The following is a 16,645-nucleotide window of genomic DNA, read 5'->3' on the forward strand; positions in this document are numbered from 1 at the left end:
CTTTCACCGAGAGAATCATTGTAAACATATTTGTGTACAAATAGGCTTCTTATTAAACTATATGGAGAATGCATCTAATTCTCAATAATGGCCAGGAAGTACACTTTCCTCCCACTACATTTAGGTACTCTCAACTCTTTGATTAAGATGCGTCTGACCTGCCTTAACAACTCTTGTTAACAGTAAAATCTAGAAATCTTTAAACTTATTATACTTCGATCTTAGCCGTTAAATATCTGAATATTTGTAAATGAATTTTAACAATTTGATTCTTAACAGAAGTTTCTATGAGATAGAACAAACATATTTCCTGAAAATGAACATTTCATTAAAAATATGTACAATATGTTCATTACATGTTTACAAAAGCAGGTAATTACATATTCAACAATAACTTCTCCCACTAGATGAGCTGAGCAAATGGTCTCCAGGAACTAAGTAGCCTGTTTACCTTTCTCTGCTCTCTTCTCTGCAAGATATTTAGAGCAATTTCTCTTCCAATGCCCTTGTTTGTTGCAGTGGAAACATTTTCATTTCTCTGCAGCGGTTTTCTTGCTTTTCTTGCCAGTAGGCTTCTTCTTCCCTTTCCCTTTGTCTTTCTTCACTAGAATACTCTTACCTTGCGAAGAGGAGGCAACATCAGGCTTGGAGGACGTTTCTCCCTTCTCAGCAGAAGCAACATTTACTTCTGGTTCCAGACCCTTAGTTCTCTACATAGTATGAAAAGCCTACGGCTCATTCAATAGAGTGGTCAAGTTGTATTCAATTTTATTCATCAATGCATTCATATAGAATTGCAGAAAACTCTTGGAAGAGATTCTAGAATAAAACCAACTTGGCTTCTCTTGTCCATCATAGCGTCGTTTACTTCAGCCACATTAAAGCAGACCATCATGTCCAAGACATGTTCACGAACATTGGTCCCCTCTTTCATGCGATTATTGTAAACGTATTTGATAACATCATGCCTCAGAGTGAAGGACAGTTGTCCAAACATCCCTCTCAAAGATTCTATAATCTTTTTGGCAGTACTCATATCCTCGTGTTTTTTTTGCCAAAACATCAGACAGGCTGGCAAGAATATAAGCACGGGCTTTATCATTTGCCCTGATCCATCTATCAAATGCTTCCCGAACAGTTCGGTTGGAATTAGAGTTAGGAATGGGAGGACATTCCTCCATTAAGACAAATCTCAAATCATCTATTGTAAGTATCATGTTCAAATTCGATTTCCATGTGACATAGTTATCCCCGATCAGTTTGCCCGAAGCCAACAATTGTATAATTGAACTCGTCATTCTGAAATTATAAACAAGTTTTATAAATGAATTGCTTTTAAATCCAATCAAGTTTTAGCAAAGTAATAATGTACCCATAATCATTATTTTTGCAACGATACTTAAGTGATTTAGAACAAATGCTACCATGGGGTAGTCAAGAATTCCTTCACAAAAGCAAGACAGTTCTTTACTAAATATTATCTCCAGAATAACTTATATTCCCATAGTCATTTAGTTATCATTTTTTGTCAAGATCATTACTAACACTTAGTAAGTCTTGTAAGTATAGACCTGCCATTTTCAGATCTTACAGAACGGTATGAGTATGCCTCCGAAATAAAAGACAATACCCAAGATGGAACTATAAGACCTTATTCATTTTACTGAAGCCTATGTTGTTCCAAATCCTATGTTACAACCCTCCGTAGGGATCGTTGCGGTCAACGACTAGCTAGTGCTGCATAAAAACAACAGCAGGCACAACATAGGAATCTCACAGTTCAAACTAATGGAGGAGACCGTAGGACAATGTTGACAGATTTCCTTCACCCACTTACTATGAACGACTTCCCCCATTCATCTTGTTATTGACCCATACAAACACTTTCTGTATGGATCAGTCGAGGTAAAATCGACAAGAAGCCAAGCATGGATCTCACGGTGTGAGCTCTTGAGAACGTGAAAGCTAATAACTTTTATTCTCCCACTGAAGTGTTCTAAATGTTTGGGTAAATTTATACTTAGGTTTTTTCGGCTAATAAAAAACAACCCTAAGTCTAGGTGGTTTCTCCAAGTATAACATTTATAAATGGATTTTAAACCTACAATGTCTAGATGATAAACCGTTTTTATTACCTCATACCACTCACGAATGCTCATAAAACCGGTTACCAACACTCAATTATTCGGCTATAATCCCCAGGTAGGAGGTGTTTCGTAGACTGTCAACTTAAGTACCCCCAGCCTTCGATAGGATTATATATCGGTTGGGTTTGTAACCCTAGTTTTATAAGTTTTAACAACCTATTTTAACTATTAAAACAAGTGGTTAACCTAAGTGAGCATACAACTATTCTTTGTTATGGATTTTAAATGTCTAACCCAATTTTATAACAGCTTACAAAATTTTAGACATGCTAAACATCCACGACAAACAACAAAGGCATTCAATATCTAATATAACTATTATATTAAATAAAAGGAACCCTAACATGCATACTATATATTATAACATTTTATAATATACTTTCAATGCATGTAACATGCTTCCTACGATGGGATTTTAAATCTACATGGCATACTATATGCACATACAAGATTTATTTAATTATAACATACATCATATGCATAAATAATTAAACACAACTGATATGGCTTTAGTTTTGGAAAAAACAAGCAAACAAAAACCTAATTATTACAAAACAACTTCTGAACCACTTCCGGATCGCTCCAAAAATGAACTCTAGTAGCTTGAACTAGACCCAAACCATCTGAACTGAACCAGACAAGTCTAAACCAAACCAGCTAAAAACCATTTAAGGCTGAATCGGACCGGACCTCAAGAAAACCGGTCGAACCGATAACTCTCGCTAATGTTCAACATCTCGCTAAGTCTCGTTGTTTAGCAATGACGACCATCGTCATGCATTTTGCTTGATCGTTAGTGTTTGTGTGATCGTTTAGCAACTATCGCATAGCTCCTGATCAAACTACACGATCGTGTAGTGTCCTCGTACTATCGCATAGTGTCATCGTCTAGTGTCGAAGGAAGCTACACGATCGCTTAGTGTCCAACACTATCGCGCAGCTCCATCGTTGAGCACAGACAATTTACTACACGATCGCTTAGCGCCATCGTCTAACGCCTGAAGTGATCGTTTAGCACACACACAAGGTAAGTGATCGCTTAGTGCTATTGTATAGCAATTGACACATCTCCTAGCTACTGCACATAGGTAAGCGATCAAGTAGTTCTATCGCTTAGCATCTCAACGCATCATTTAGTTCCTGATCAAAGGTAAACGATCGTGGTAAGCGATCGTGCAGCGCTATCATATAGCTCTTCACTGCATCGCTTAGTTCCCACCCGAAACTACACGATCGTGTAGTGCCATCATATAGTAATACAACACATTGCTTAGCCCCCTCAGGTACACGATCATCTAGTGCACAACACCTCAATGATCAATGCCGGAAGCTACATGATCGCTTAGCTTTTCTTCATATCATTTAAACGATCGTTTAGCTACTGAAGCTCAACGACAATATGAATAGAGGCTGATTTTCTGAAATCTGCAACTCGGCCTCTTCATTTGTTTCTTCGATTTACAGCTTAATTTCAACTCTAATGACTCCAAATAAATTACAGACTTTTGGGAACACATAAGCTCATCAAGTAAGAGCCAATTACAAATTTAAACGAGAAATCAAAGAGAAATTAAAGCCAAAACTCAAAGAACCATATCAGTACATCAGTTTCATATTACTCATATAAAACACCTACCAAACCAAAATTAAACTGAATTGAATGCTTATATAATGCTCTGATACCAGTTGTTGGAACGTACCAATGTGCAGCGGAAGTTACCAGGATCCATAAGCACTTTAATTCATTAATTTTGATAAAAATGAAAGCATGCTTCAACAGACATAAATGGGTTTCATGACATACCTTTGAAGAACTTCCTCTAAGCTTGAAAGCCAGCTGCTAATCTTCTCTGAATCTTGTTGTAGACCACCCCAAGATCTTCCCTACTATCCTCTTGGTGCTCTAGATTGAGTAGTGGGGCTCAAAATAAGCCTAAATTAAGGAAATTTAGAGGCAAGCTCACTACAGAAACCCGACAGAAGAACAGTTTCTTCTCTCAAATTTCTTTGAAAATTTTGTTCGGTTGCATTCTCTTCAAAATACTCCATTCTCTTCAATATATTGCAGACATTCATGCAAAGAGATTTGCTGCATGAGATGCAGCTCATGCTTAGAGTTAATGAAGGTTGAAGAAGTGGATTGTTAGTGAGCTACTACATGAAACAATGGAAAATGCTTGATTTCCATTTTGTGTTTTTTCCTTTTTCCAATTTCTCAAATATGGATTTCATAAATCAATTTCTTTTAATAAAATTGAAAATATTATTAATTTTACAAAATTAATTTCATAAATTAATTTTCTTAATAAAATTAATATATAATTATTTAAACAATTTAAATAATTCTAATTAATTTAATATCAAATATTAAATTAATTTTTACATAATTCCATCTTCAAATATTTAAATCATATTTAAATATTATTTCTCCAATTTCATCTAATTCTAATTTGAACACTTCGAGTTAACTTATCACGCTATTCAAGAGCTAATCTATTTACGAGCTAGTAGGGGGACCTTGTGGACCTACAGCTCATGGGCTCCAATGATTCGAGATTAATCGACTAAACTCATTAGATCGATTTAACCCCCATTCGTTAACTAATGGGTGATTCCACTCAAACCCCCCATAGCTGAACTCCCCTCACTGTAGATATATTATGTCCACTCGATATAACCATGATTAGTAAGTTAACCTTCATAAGTTGTTCGTAATAACGGCTGGGTCGAAACTCTATTTTACCCCCGAAATTACCTCTTGGTACTTAGTCCCGCTGATCCCCTAATAAACAATTGATTTGTGATCCAATCAACAAATCGAATCCCTCTCGGGCCAATGAGAGGGTGAGGCCTCTTGTTCAAGACCCAGAATCAGCACTTGAAGGGAATCTCTCTACTATCCCTAATTGGGTAAGAGTGAATTCCATCTTGCACCCTATGTCCCCAACTATTCATCCGGTCTTATCCCCAAAATGGTAAGCTTATTAAGGAGAGGTAATTGGTCTACTCTCACCGTTTGCAGATCAAAGGATAATCCCAAACAAACAAGAGTTCATAGTTAGCTCAGGATTAAGGTCAAGTTACCCTGGTCATTGCTTTGAAATAGTCAATTTTAAACAGTAAACAGCGTTACAAAGTAAGAGTGACTGGATTTGTGGTCCGATCTTTCATAAAACTCATTTGCACAGGACACTCCCACTCCTCATGTCCCAACATGAACGAATTAGGATCACTTTGTTTGTAGCACTTTGCAACTCTTTATAACAACTACAGAGTAGGCCGCATCCAATAGTGTTACTAGAATAAGGCATCCTTGGTGGTGTCCCTTTTGGAGAAGAAGATCTGTTCGTGACTTGTTCGAGGGATTCTTGAAGAAAGGGTTTTTCAAAGATAAGGATTTTTGAATCCCTAAGTTTTTCCTTTATTAATGCATGCTATAATTTATGTAAATACATATCTTGTTCTTGATTTAATGTAAAACTTACATTCAATGAAAAATGGATTTGGGACGATCTTGCTTCCGCTCAAGGGTCTCTCCTCATAGAGTTCCTTTAGAGTCATCAAGTATCTACAATGATGAGGAGAATTATTGAGAATTCAAATAGACACTCATTGAAGAACTAAAAGATTCTTCAATCTAATGAATTATCATGTGATGCTTGCTCTCAAAGCAAATTAATAATTAGATCATCACTAGCTAAAGTGGGGACTGAATCACCTGCATTTTTAGAATGAATCCATGCTGATATATGTGGATCTATTAACCCACCAAGTATACCATTTAGATATTACGGTATTAATAAATGCATCTAGTAGATGGTCACACGTGTGCTTATTATCAAGTTAAAATCTTGCATTTGCAAGATTACTTGCTCAAATAATTAAGTTAAGAGCACAATTTCCTGATTATACAATTAAGACCATTCGTCTAGATAATGTTGGTAAATTTACATTCCAAGCTTTTGATAATTATTGTATGTCAATTGAGATAAGTGTTGAACATTCTATAGCTCATGTTCATACACAAAATGGTTTAGCAGAATCATTTATAAAACACTTGCAATTAATTGCAAGATCATTACTTATGAGAGCTAAGCTTCCTTCATTTGTATGTGGACATGCTATTTTGCATGCTCGTCACTTGTACGCATTAGGGCAGTAACTTATCATAAGTACTCACCATTACAATTAGCTTATGGTCATGAGCCAAATATTTCTCATCTAAGATTTCTTGGGTTGCAATATATGTTCTAATTGTTTCACCACAACGCACTAAGATGAGTCTTCAAAGGGGGTTAGGAATATATGTTGAATATGATTCCCCATCAATTATTAAATATCTTGAACCCCCTAATAGGTGATGTATTTACTGCATGATTTGCTGATTGTCATTTTAATAAGACAAATTTTCCAAAATTAGGGGGAGGAATTAAGAACTTGGAAAAAGAAATTACATGAAATGCATCGTTATTGTCTCGTTTAGATACCTGTCCAGATCAATGTGAACTTGAAGTTCAAAAAATAATTTATTTGCAAAATATAACAAATTAATTATCATATGCATTTATAGACGCAAAGAAAGTAACAAGTTTTCACTAATGAGTCTAGAACACAACAAGTTCTAGACAACACAACAAGTGATAAAAAATTGATGATGTAAATACCCATAAAAAATTGATATCCCAACACAACAAGTTTTCACTAATGAGTCTAGAACACGCTAGAAGCGTGGTAAACCAGTGGGTTCCAAAGATAAAAATTTTCAAAAACAAAAAATAATTAATAGTGAAAAAGACTTAGTTGATGATGTAAATACCCATGAAGAAATCTTCGACATGACTAGTGAAGAAGGTGAAATACCTAAAGATAATAATGAGATTTCAATAAATTATGTCATGACAGGAAAAAGATGGAATCGAATTAATGTAATTATTAACAACAATTTTGTGTATAATGTTTCTCTTTATCTTAAAATGAGGATCCTTAACCAAAATCGATTGAAGAATGTTGAAATAGAAAAGACTAGCTTCAGTGGAAAGAAGCAATCGAGGCAGAACTAAACTCACTTTCAAAACGACAAGTTTTTGGACCAGTAGTCCGAACACCAGAAGGTGTCAAACCTGTGGGATACAAATGAGTATTTGTGAGAAAAAGAAATGAAAATAATGAGGTCACACGATACAAAACAAGACTAATTTCACAAGGTTTTTCACATACACCTGTTATTGATTATGAAGAGATATATTCTTCAGTGGTGGATGCAATTACACTAAGATATTTACTTGACTTGACTATGTATGAAAGTCTAAATATGTTATGGATGTAGTCATATTTATATGAATCTCTTGATAATGATATTTATATGAGAATCCCAGAATGATTTAAGGTATTTGAAACATATACATCAAATTCCCGGGAATGGTATTCAATAAAGTTACAGAGATCACTATATAGATTGAAATAATCGGGACGGATGTGGTACAATCGTCTAAGTGAATAATTATTGAAAGAAGGATATTAAAATAATCCAATATGTTTGTGTGTTTTTATAAAGAATCACAATCAGGATTTGCTATTATAATTGTATATGTTGATGACTTGAATATAATTGCAACTCCTAAACAGTTATCAAAGGCAATAGAATATCTTAAGAAAGAATTTGAGATGAAAGATCTTGGAAAAACAAAATTTTGCCTTGGTTTGCAAATTGAGCATTTAGTAGATGGAATACTTATTCATCAGTCAACTTATATAAGAAAAAATTTGAAAAGATTTTATATGGACAAAGTACATCCATTAAATATTCCAATGGAAGTCTATTCATTGGATATAAGGAAAGATATATTTCGACCTCAAGAAGATAATGAAGAACTTCTTGGTCCTGAAGTACCATATCTTAGTGCAATTGATGCACTTATATATCTTGCTAATAATACAGGACTAGATATTGCATTTTCAGTAAATTTATTAGCTAGATATAGTTTTTCTCCTACAAAAAGTCATTGGAACGGAATTAAGCATATATTCTGTTATCTCCGAGGAACAATCAATATGAGTTTGTTTGATTCAAATAAATCAAATTTTGATCTAGTTGGTTATGTAGATTCTGAATATTTATCTGATCCACATAAAACTAGATCTCGAACAGGTCATTTATTCACATGTGGAGGAACTGCTATATCATGGCAATCGGTGAAATAGACCATAACGGCCACTTCCTCAAATCATGCTGAAATTCTTTCAATTCACGAGGCTAGTCAAGAACGTATATGGCTAAACTCAAAGACTCAGCACATTTGTGAAACGTGTGGCTTATCTTCTAATAAAAATCTTCCAACAATATTATACAAAGCCAATACAACTTGCATCGCCCAAATCAAAGGAGGATATATTAAAGCAGATAAAACAAAGCATATTTTACCAAAGCTTTTCTACACTCATGATCTTGAAGAAAATGACGACATCACTGTACATCAAATTTGTTCAAATGATAACCCGATAGACTTATTTATAACGGCATTACCAACCACAATTTTTGAAAAATTGGTGCACAACATTGGAATGCGGCAACTCAGAGATCTTAAGTAATGTTTTCGTGAGGAGGGGTAAATATATTGTATTCTTTTAGGAGTATGTATTATATGAAATATGTACTTTTTTCCTTTACTAGGGTTTTTTCCTCATTGGGTTTTTCCTAGTAAGATTTTAACAATGCATATTTCATATATATATATATATATGGGCATCTAAGGGGGAGTATTATAAATATCATAAAAATATATGCCCAATGCTTAGTATCCTAAAAGCCAGGTGTCATTTTTCATGCGGTCCATGTGGTTTGTAATAATTCATGCTTGGTGTCCCATGTCAGTTCACATCCTACTTATCACTTTGCATATAAATAGTGGCATTTGGTGGATCTTAAAATTATGCACATTGATGAGAATAAAAAGAAAATTTCATATATTTCCTATTTCCATAAAATCATATCTATTATTTCTATTATTCCTATTTCCAGAAAATTATAATTTTAGTTATTTTTAATTTAGTTATTTATAAGTTTAGTTATATTTTATTATTTTATTATTATTATATTATATTTTATATATATATATATATTATATTTTCTCCATATCCGTTGTGTTTCATTGTGCTCCTCAATTTCACAACAAATGGCTATATTTCATTAACCTAAGGGGGTGTTTGGTTCACCAACATGAGTTGAGTTGAGTTGGTATGTTTTATCAATTCACCTCAACTCACCCCAACTCTCTATTTTTCCAATATTTTAATGGCTTCACCCATCGCCCACTACCACACTCTGGGAACTAACTCTGGCGATCAACTTTGGGTTCCGACAACCACCTTCGATGACAACTCTGGCGACTAACTCCGAGTTCCGAAACCACTTCCAATGACAACTCCGTCGATGAAATCTAGACTCCGATAACCACCTCCGATGACATCTCCAACGACTAGCTTTGACAACCTTCGTGTGACCAACTCCGGCAACCAATTCCGAGCTCTAACAACTACCTCTAGTGACTCAACTGCGACGACCACCTTCGCGCTACCAACTCTGATGACCAAATTCAGACTCCGACAACAAACTCCAATGAAAAACACATTCAATGACCACCTTTGAGCGAGCAACTTTAGTGACCAATTTGGGGCTTCGACAACCACCTCCGATGACAAACCTCGAAAACCAACTCTAATACCACCTTCATGTGATTAACACTCGGGCTCTGATAGCCACCTTCGACTACAATCTCCGACAAAAATCATCTTCAATGATCAACTTCGACAACAACCTTCGTTCGACCAACTCCGGGATTTGAAAACCACCTCCGATGACAAACTTTGACAACCAACTCCAATACCACCTTCATGCGACCAACTTAAGGCTCTGACAACCACTTCCGACTACAAATTCTAGTGAAAGCATCTTCAATAATCAACATCGACAACCACTTTCAACTATTATAAGATTGATGACCGTTAAAGTATGTTGTAAGGTTGTTGATGATATAAAAAAATATTATTTTGTCTACACTAAGTTCAATATTTATACGTAAAAATTGTAAAAGTGTATTTTTATTTGATTGAATTCACATTTCAAATGAGTGTTAAGAATATTTAGATGACAAGTAAGTATGTAGTTGAAAAGTATGTAACATATAAAAAAAACATAAAATGAATTTTTTTTCCTGAAATATTTTCCAGTAAGAATTAGTGAAAAATACAGATTTGTTCTCTGATGATCCTCCAAATTTAGAGGAATTGAAAGTGAAATTGTTGAAGAAATGTGGTGACATTACATTGGCGGCTAAGATGATGAGAGATATTTAATAAAAAAAAATCATTATATAGTAAAAATATAAAGCAACAATAGGAGGAAGAAGAAGAAAAAAAATATATAATGAAATTCATGGAGAAAAATTAAGAATCAAAAGTTTTGATTTCTCTTTTTGGTTTCTCATTTTATTTAATCATATTTCTACAATAAATGTAATGGGTTAATTGTTGTTCATTGCCCAAAAAAAAAATAAAGAAATAAAAGTTTTAACCATTAAAAGAAAAAATTTGCAATCCATTTTTTATTCAAATAAAGATGGGTAGAATTACTAAATTAAAATGTTACAAAATAAGAATATTAAAAACATATTATTTAGAATTCAAAAAAATTGCATCACATATCTCAAACCTACGAACTCAATCCTACGCTCCAAACACAGATATAAGAACTTAGGCTTTAATTAAAGTAGCTATGTATTCCAATTTTCCTTAAAAGGGTAGGAAATAGTATAAAATGGAAAAGTGGAATTCTGTTTTGGCCATCAAAGTAGTTGGCCCGTTAACAATAGTAAGCCGAGTAGTTCCCACATCGGCAAAGTTGTAAAATGGGACACGCGTTGGACAGTATAAAATGCCGTTGCAGCGGCATTAATCAAATTACGGAGGCGGGCGGTGCACACAGAGCGAACTACTCTTTCGCCTTTTACTAAAGAATACCGTGTGTTCGACGCATGCACCGGTATACGCCTTTTTATTTCAATTAACTTATTTTTAAAAGGATAAAATCATTATTAACGCCTCGAGGGCAAGGAAACGTAGAGTCCATAGAGGACGGATTTGGAATTTGGATCCGATTGTGCTTCCTTGATTATTCTGAGTTTTCATTTATTTTTCTGTTGTATGTAACTCAATTGCTATCTTATATCCTAAATTCAAGGTTAAATCCAATATATTAAACTCCATCGTATATAACTCATCTCCAATGTATTAAACTCCACTCAATAGGTCAAATACTTTTTTTTTTCTTTTGAAAATTCCATTTTAAATTAATTGATGGATGGATATAAAACTAATTTAGTGAAACAGGTAAAATTTCAACATTAAATAAACCAAATGGAAGGACTTTTTTATCTCCCCCATCTATAGCAATGACATTAGATAAATAACCTCATGTCAGCTAAATTTGTGAAAAAAAAAACATTATCTAAGTTCCTCTCTTTAATTTTCAATTCTTTTTGGCGGCCACATTCTTCCCTTTTCATCAAACTGTAACTTAAAATATAGGTTCTTAATGTTTCATGGTATTGAGGAAATTAAGGTCGATTCAAGAAATAGTTTGGATTCATTACTAAAGTAAATGGCTCCACTCCCCTTTTGTACTTGAAGGCTAGGTTGAAACTTTTGTATGATATTTATGAGATGTTTAAATTATATACTATTCGGCTTATGTATGTTTTCTATGTAACATTCTGACGGATCACGATCACATTTTATTAGAAGAAACCGATAGTTACCCACTTTCATCATGTTGATTCATACTTTTATGAGGGATTTTGTTTGGAGGAATTGTGTCACTGTTACAACTTCTCAATCTTGGGCCAAGCAATTTGTAGGAAAAGATTGAACACCACATATAATCTTGAGCACGGTCTAACTTCCACTTATATTTTAGAATAAAATAGTTTTATGTGAATAGAGACTATTTGAAAAGAAGTACGTGAGTAGAGAAAATATTTAAAAATAAGCATTGTCGGTCACAACCAAAAGAAAAAAAAATCACAACTCTACAAATAGAGAATTATGTATGTCAAGTGACCATGGAAACTTTTTTAAGTGATATCAAGTTGAATATAGGGATCTTGATAATGCAAACCATATTAGAAATTTCATAGATTATGAGCCAAATTATTACATTTCTTGATTAGTGATTTTTTTTTTTCAAGTCTGAACTAATAAACTATACAAGTGATGAAACTATGTAACTAATTAATGTAAAGGAACTTAAGCCAAATTTATTAAAAAAAAAAACATAATCTATCCATGCTAATCTGAAAAGTGGATATCATTTGATTACATGTGTTGTTGACATGTGTTTTATAATCATAATGAAATGTGAGGTTATTAAATTGAATATAATCAAATAATAATTTACATTATCATGGTTAGACCTCATAATTTTGTTGCCTTAATAAATACCATTTTTTTAAAAAAAAATCTTTTGAAAAAAAGAACAATACAAAATTTAAATGATGAATTAACTTGATAATTATAAAATTATTTTGAATTTTAGAATGATGCGAACATGGACACTAAATATGGTTCCCACATCGGTAAAGAGTTCGGACACAACTGATGTGTATAAAAATGTGTTCCCTAGTAAATATCATTAAGAAAGTCGGGCGTTGAGCGCAAAGCGAATTGTTCTTTCACCTTTTACTAAAGAATACCGTGTGCTCCACAAAATCATCGACATACCCCTATTTTTGAAGGAGGTTGTCTTATCTGAGAAATTCCTATAACTTAAATCCTACAAATATTTGTGATCTGTTCTTCCATCTTCTTTTTTATTGACTTCATATTGATAAATGATTTTGATCTGACTAATGAATGAAGGGTGAGTAACACGGTCGAGACCCAATAATACTTTTGAGGAAGATGATCTTGGAAGTGTTGTTGAAAATAAAAGAAAATTTTTGTTTAAAAAGGTAAATTAATTAAAAAAAGTAAATGGGGATTTTTCTCGGGGAATTCCCACCCTAATCCTTAATGGGGTGATGGGCGAGAATTCCGTCTTCATTCCGGTGGATATCTCCACATAGATTATTAGATATACTCCTTTTCATGTATTACAAAACTAGTTAATAATCTTAATAGTTGTCTTTATCGAAGACAATGTCTGTTTCATTTACGTAATTCATTTATATATATATATACACATACCAATCATAAGAAACAACAATGATAAGATAAAATCAGAAATAATAGATAAATGAACTCAGTGTATCAAATAATATAATCATAGTATAAATAGTAGTATCTACTAATGCTCATATGTCCACATGTACATTGAATATTTTTGCAGCCTTTAGTTAGTGATTCGCTATCATAAGATTAGTGTTAATTTGCTCGATTGACACCCTACTATCGAAGGAAATCTATTCACGAGATAAATGAACATCTCTATAAACTAAGCATACTTTTCTAACTACTTATGATGTAACATAAGAAAATGTATAAATTCGATCCTTTAACATTAGAAAAAAAAAACTATAAAAAAGTTATCGAAAGTGGAGCCATGAACCTTACAATACTTTTCAAAATGATTTGATTTTATCTCAAATGGAATCAACATGTGCTCTCTCCCTAGAGATCGGATGTCCTCCATCCTCGTAGTTGTGGTAATAAGAAAAAAGAAAGTAATATTTAAGGGACTAATTCATTGTTTTTATCGAATATTTTTTTGTAGATAATAATGTTGAATTAATCTACATTTAAATATTATCTAAAAACATTCAACAATTGCAAAAGGAGGGAGTGATTCTTGATCTCAAAAGAAGGATAAACTTACTTTGGCATATAAAATATTAAAATTGGCATTTTTCTTGTTGAGTATTGTAGGGATGAGAAATCTTTGACTTCTAAAGAAGAATACCTTTTATGTGTCAACACATTAATACATTTTGGAATGAAAAAGTTATATCAGTCCACCATTTTCATACATCTTATGAAAATCACCCACCAAACTAAAATTAATACAAATTGGGTGCTTAAATCATGCTCTGATACCAATTGTTGGTGGAAGCAATAATCAGTAGAAGAATTCAGGATCATTAAGCACTTTAATTCATTAATTTTAGCATCAAAACAAGCATGTTCATAGAATGTCAAAAGGGTTTTAGAAATACCTTTGAAGAACTCCTTTGATCCACAAATTCAACTCCAATTTTCAGTCCAAATGTATAGTAGACCACCAATAGAACTTTCCTACTATTCTCTTGGATCTTAGATTGAGTTGTGGGACTCAAAATGAACTGAATCGAGGGAATCAAAGAGATGAGAATATTGTGTTTTCTGGTTTCTAAAGAAGAACATTTCTTCAAAAACTTCAATTCTAAATTGATTAGATGGCCATCCATTCTCAGCATTAAGGCTGTCTTTTATTCCACTTCTTCATGCAGTCAAAATGCATAAGAAATGGACAACACCTCCTAATTTGTGAGTGGAATTTGACTCAATTTGTTTTTTTTTAAAAAAAAAGGATAAACCCACTATAGTGGATTTTTCCAAACAACAATTTCTCTTAATTTTGAAACTCTTTTCAAAAATAAATTAAAAATCAGTTTTTAATTCTTTATTAAACTAAAATCTTATTAGTTTTACAAAAATTAATTTAATAACTAATTTTTCAAATAAAATTAATAATTAATTATATTAATTTAATATCAAACATTAAATTAAACACCAATTCCACTATCATGAATCTCTATTCATGAAACTAATATTTGAATCATATTTAAATATTAACCAATTCTCCAATTTCGCTTAATTCTATAATTAAACGTGTAACTATATCACATATAATTACTAATTCCCTTAATTCTAATTTAAACGTTTTAAATTCACTAATCACGCTATTTTAAGGTTTATTTTGTTCGTGAGCTAGTAGGGGACCTAATAGATCTACAGATCATGGGCTCCAATGATCCGAGATTAACCAGCTAAATTCTTTAGACCGAATTAACTACCATTCGTTAACTACCGGATCACTCCACTAAAGCCCAAAAGTTACACTCCCCTCACTATATATATATTGTGTCCACTTGATATAACCATAATTAGTAAATTAACCCTTCTCACGTTGTTTTTAATAATGGTTGGGTCAATAGCTATTTTACCCTCGAGATTACTTCTTGTTTCTTAAGTCCCACAGATCCTCTAATGAATAATTGGTTTGTGATCCAATCATCAAACTGAATCCCTCTCGGGCTACTGAGAGGGTGGGGCCTTTTGTTCAAGATCCGAAGTCAACACTTAAGGGAATAACCTCTCTACTATGCCTAAAAAGTGGATAGATGTGAATTCCATCTTGCACCTTATGTCCCCAACTATCTACCTAGTCTTACCCCTGAAATGGGAAACTTATTGAGCCAACACTATTTGAGTCAACCCTTACCCATGTAAATCTAAGGATAATCCCGAATAAATAGAAGTTCATAGTTAGCTCAAGATTAAGGGTAAGTTACCTAGGTCATCGCTTTGAAATAGTCAATCTAAACAGTAAACAATGTTATAAAGTAATAGTGATTTATTTCTTGGTCTGGTCTTATGCAAACTCATTGATAGGACACCCCCACCCGCATATCTCCACATGAACGATTCAGGATCACATCGTTTGTACTAAATACAAAGTTGGCCGCATCCAATAGTGTTACCAGAATAAGAATAAGGTACCCAACCTTATTCATATACTATATAGACTGTTTTGGTTATTTTATTGAACTTGATCCATCTTTATGTCTCGACATAAAGTCTGAGTATTCATATAATAGACATGGATCTTAGTTTATTAGATTTAGTCTTTAAAAGTGAAATTTACATATTCAACAACAGCTATATTGAATAAACGTCAATAACATTTTTATTGCATATAGAATATGTTTAATAGTATAAACTGCGAGTTTTAGGACATAAACCCAATAACTTTAGCTTTCAAAAAGCTTAGTATCTCCACATAAAATAAGATCGACCTTCGACATCTGCTTTTGATTATCTAAAAGTGACAAGCAATCAACATGAAAGAAAGATGAAAACTTTGAAGGCAAAATCATTTGTGAAGCAAACAATGACAAGAAAATTCACAATATCATCCCTTCACGCATGAAGAGGAAAAAGTTCCTTGACAGTGAAGTCCAAACTCATCATATTGATGAATCCTACAATTGAAGATGAGGATCAAAGCCATGATGAAAATAAAAGCTTCTAAAATATAAATGTAACAACCCCTTATTACAAGAGCCTAAAATGCATGTTGCTCTTGGCCATATGAGCTTAAAAGGTGAACGGGAAAAAAAAAACTTGAACTACGTTACGACTTGATCCATTTTGTCAAGGGTACGTAAGCAACTTCAAAAAAAGTTTTCAATCTATAAAATAAGTAGGAGTGCCACAACCATCTGTGTGGCTCTACAAAATTGATATTG

General features: G+C 33.1%; 2 non-coding genes across 2 annotated transcripts; both read left to right on the forward strand.

Annotated features, from left to right (window-relative positions):
* The first annotated feature begins 11,108 nt into the window (after positions 1-11,108).
* Positions 11,109-11,223, forward strand: LOC120068701 (U5 spliceosomal RNA). Its single transcript, XR_005479329.1, has one exon. It is a non-coding gene; the product is annotated as a U5 spliceosomal RNA (small nuclear RNA).
* A 1,615-nt stretch (positions 11,224-12,838) lies between these two features.
* On the forward strand, positions 12,839-12,957 carry LOC120068700 (U5 spliceosomal RNA). Its single transcript, XR_005479328.1, has one exon. It is a non-coding gene; the product is annotated as a U5 spliceosomal RNA (small nuclear RNA).
* Positions 12,958-16,645: the final 3,688 nt, after the last annotated feature.

Source organism: Benincasa hispida, chromosome 12 (assembly GCF_027475165.1).
Source record: "Benincasa hispida cultivar pf3 chromosome 12, pf3_genome.v1.1, whole genome shotgun sequence".
Lineage (NCBI taxonomy): Eukaryota > Viridiplantae > Streptophyta > Magnoliopsida > Cucurbitales > Cucurbitaceae > Benincasa > Benincasa hispida.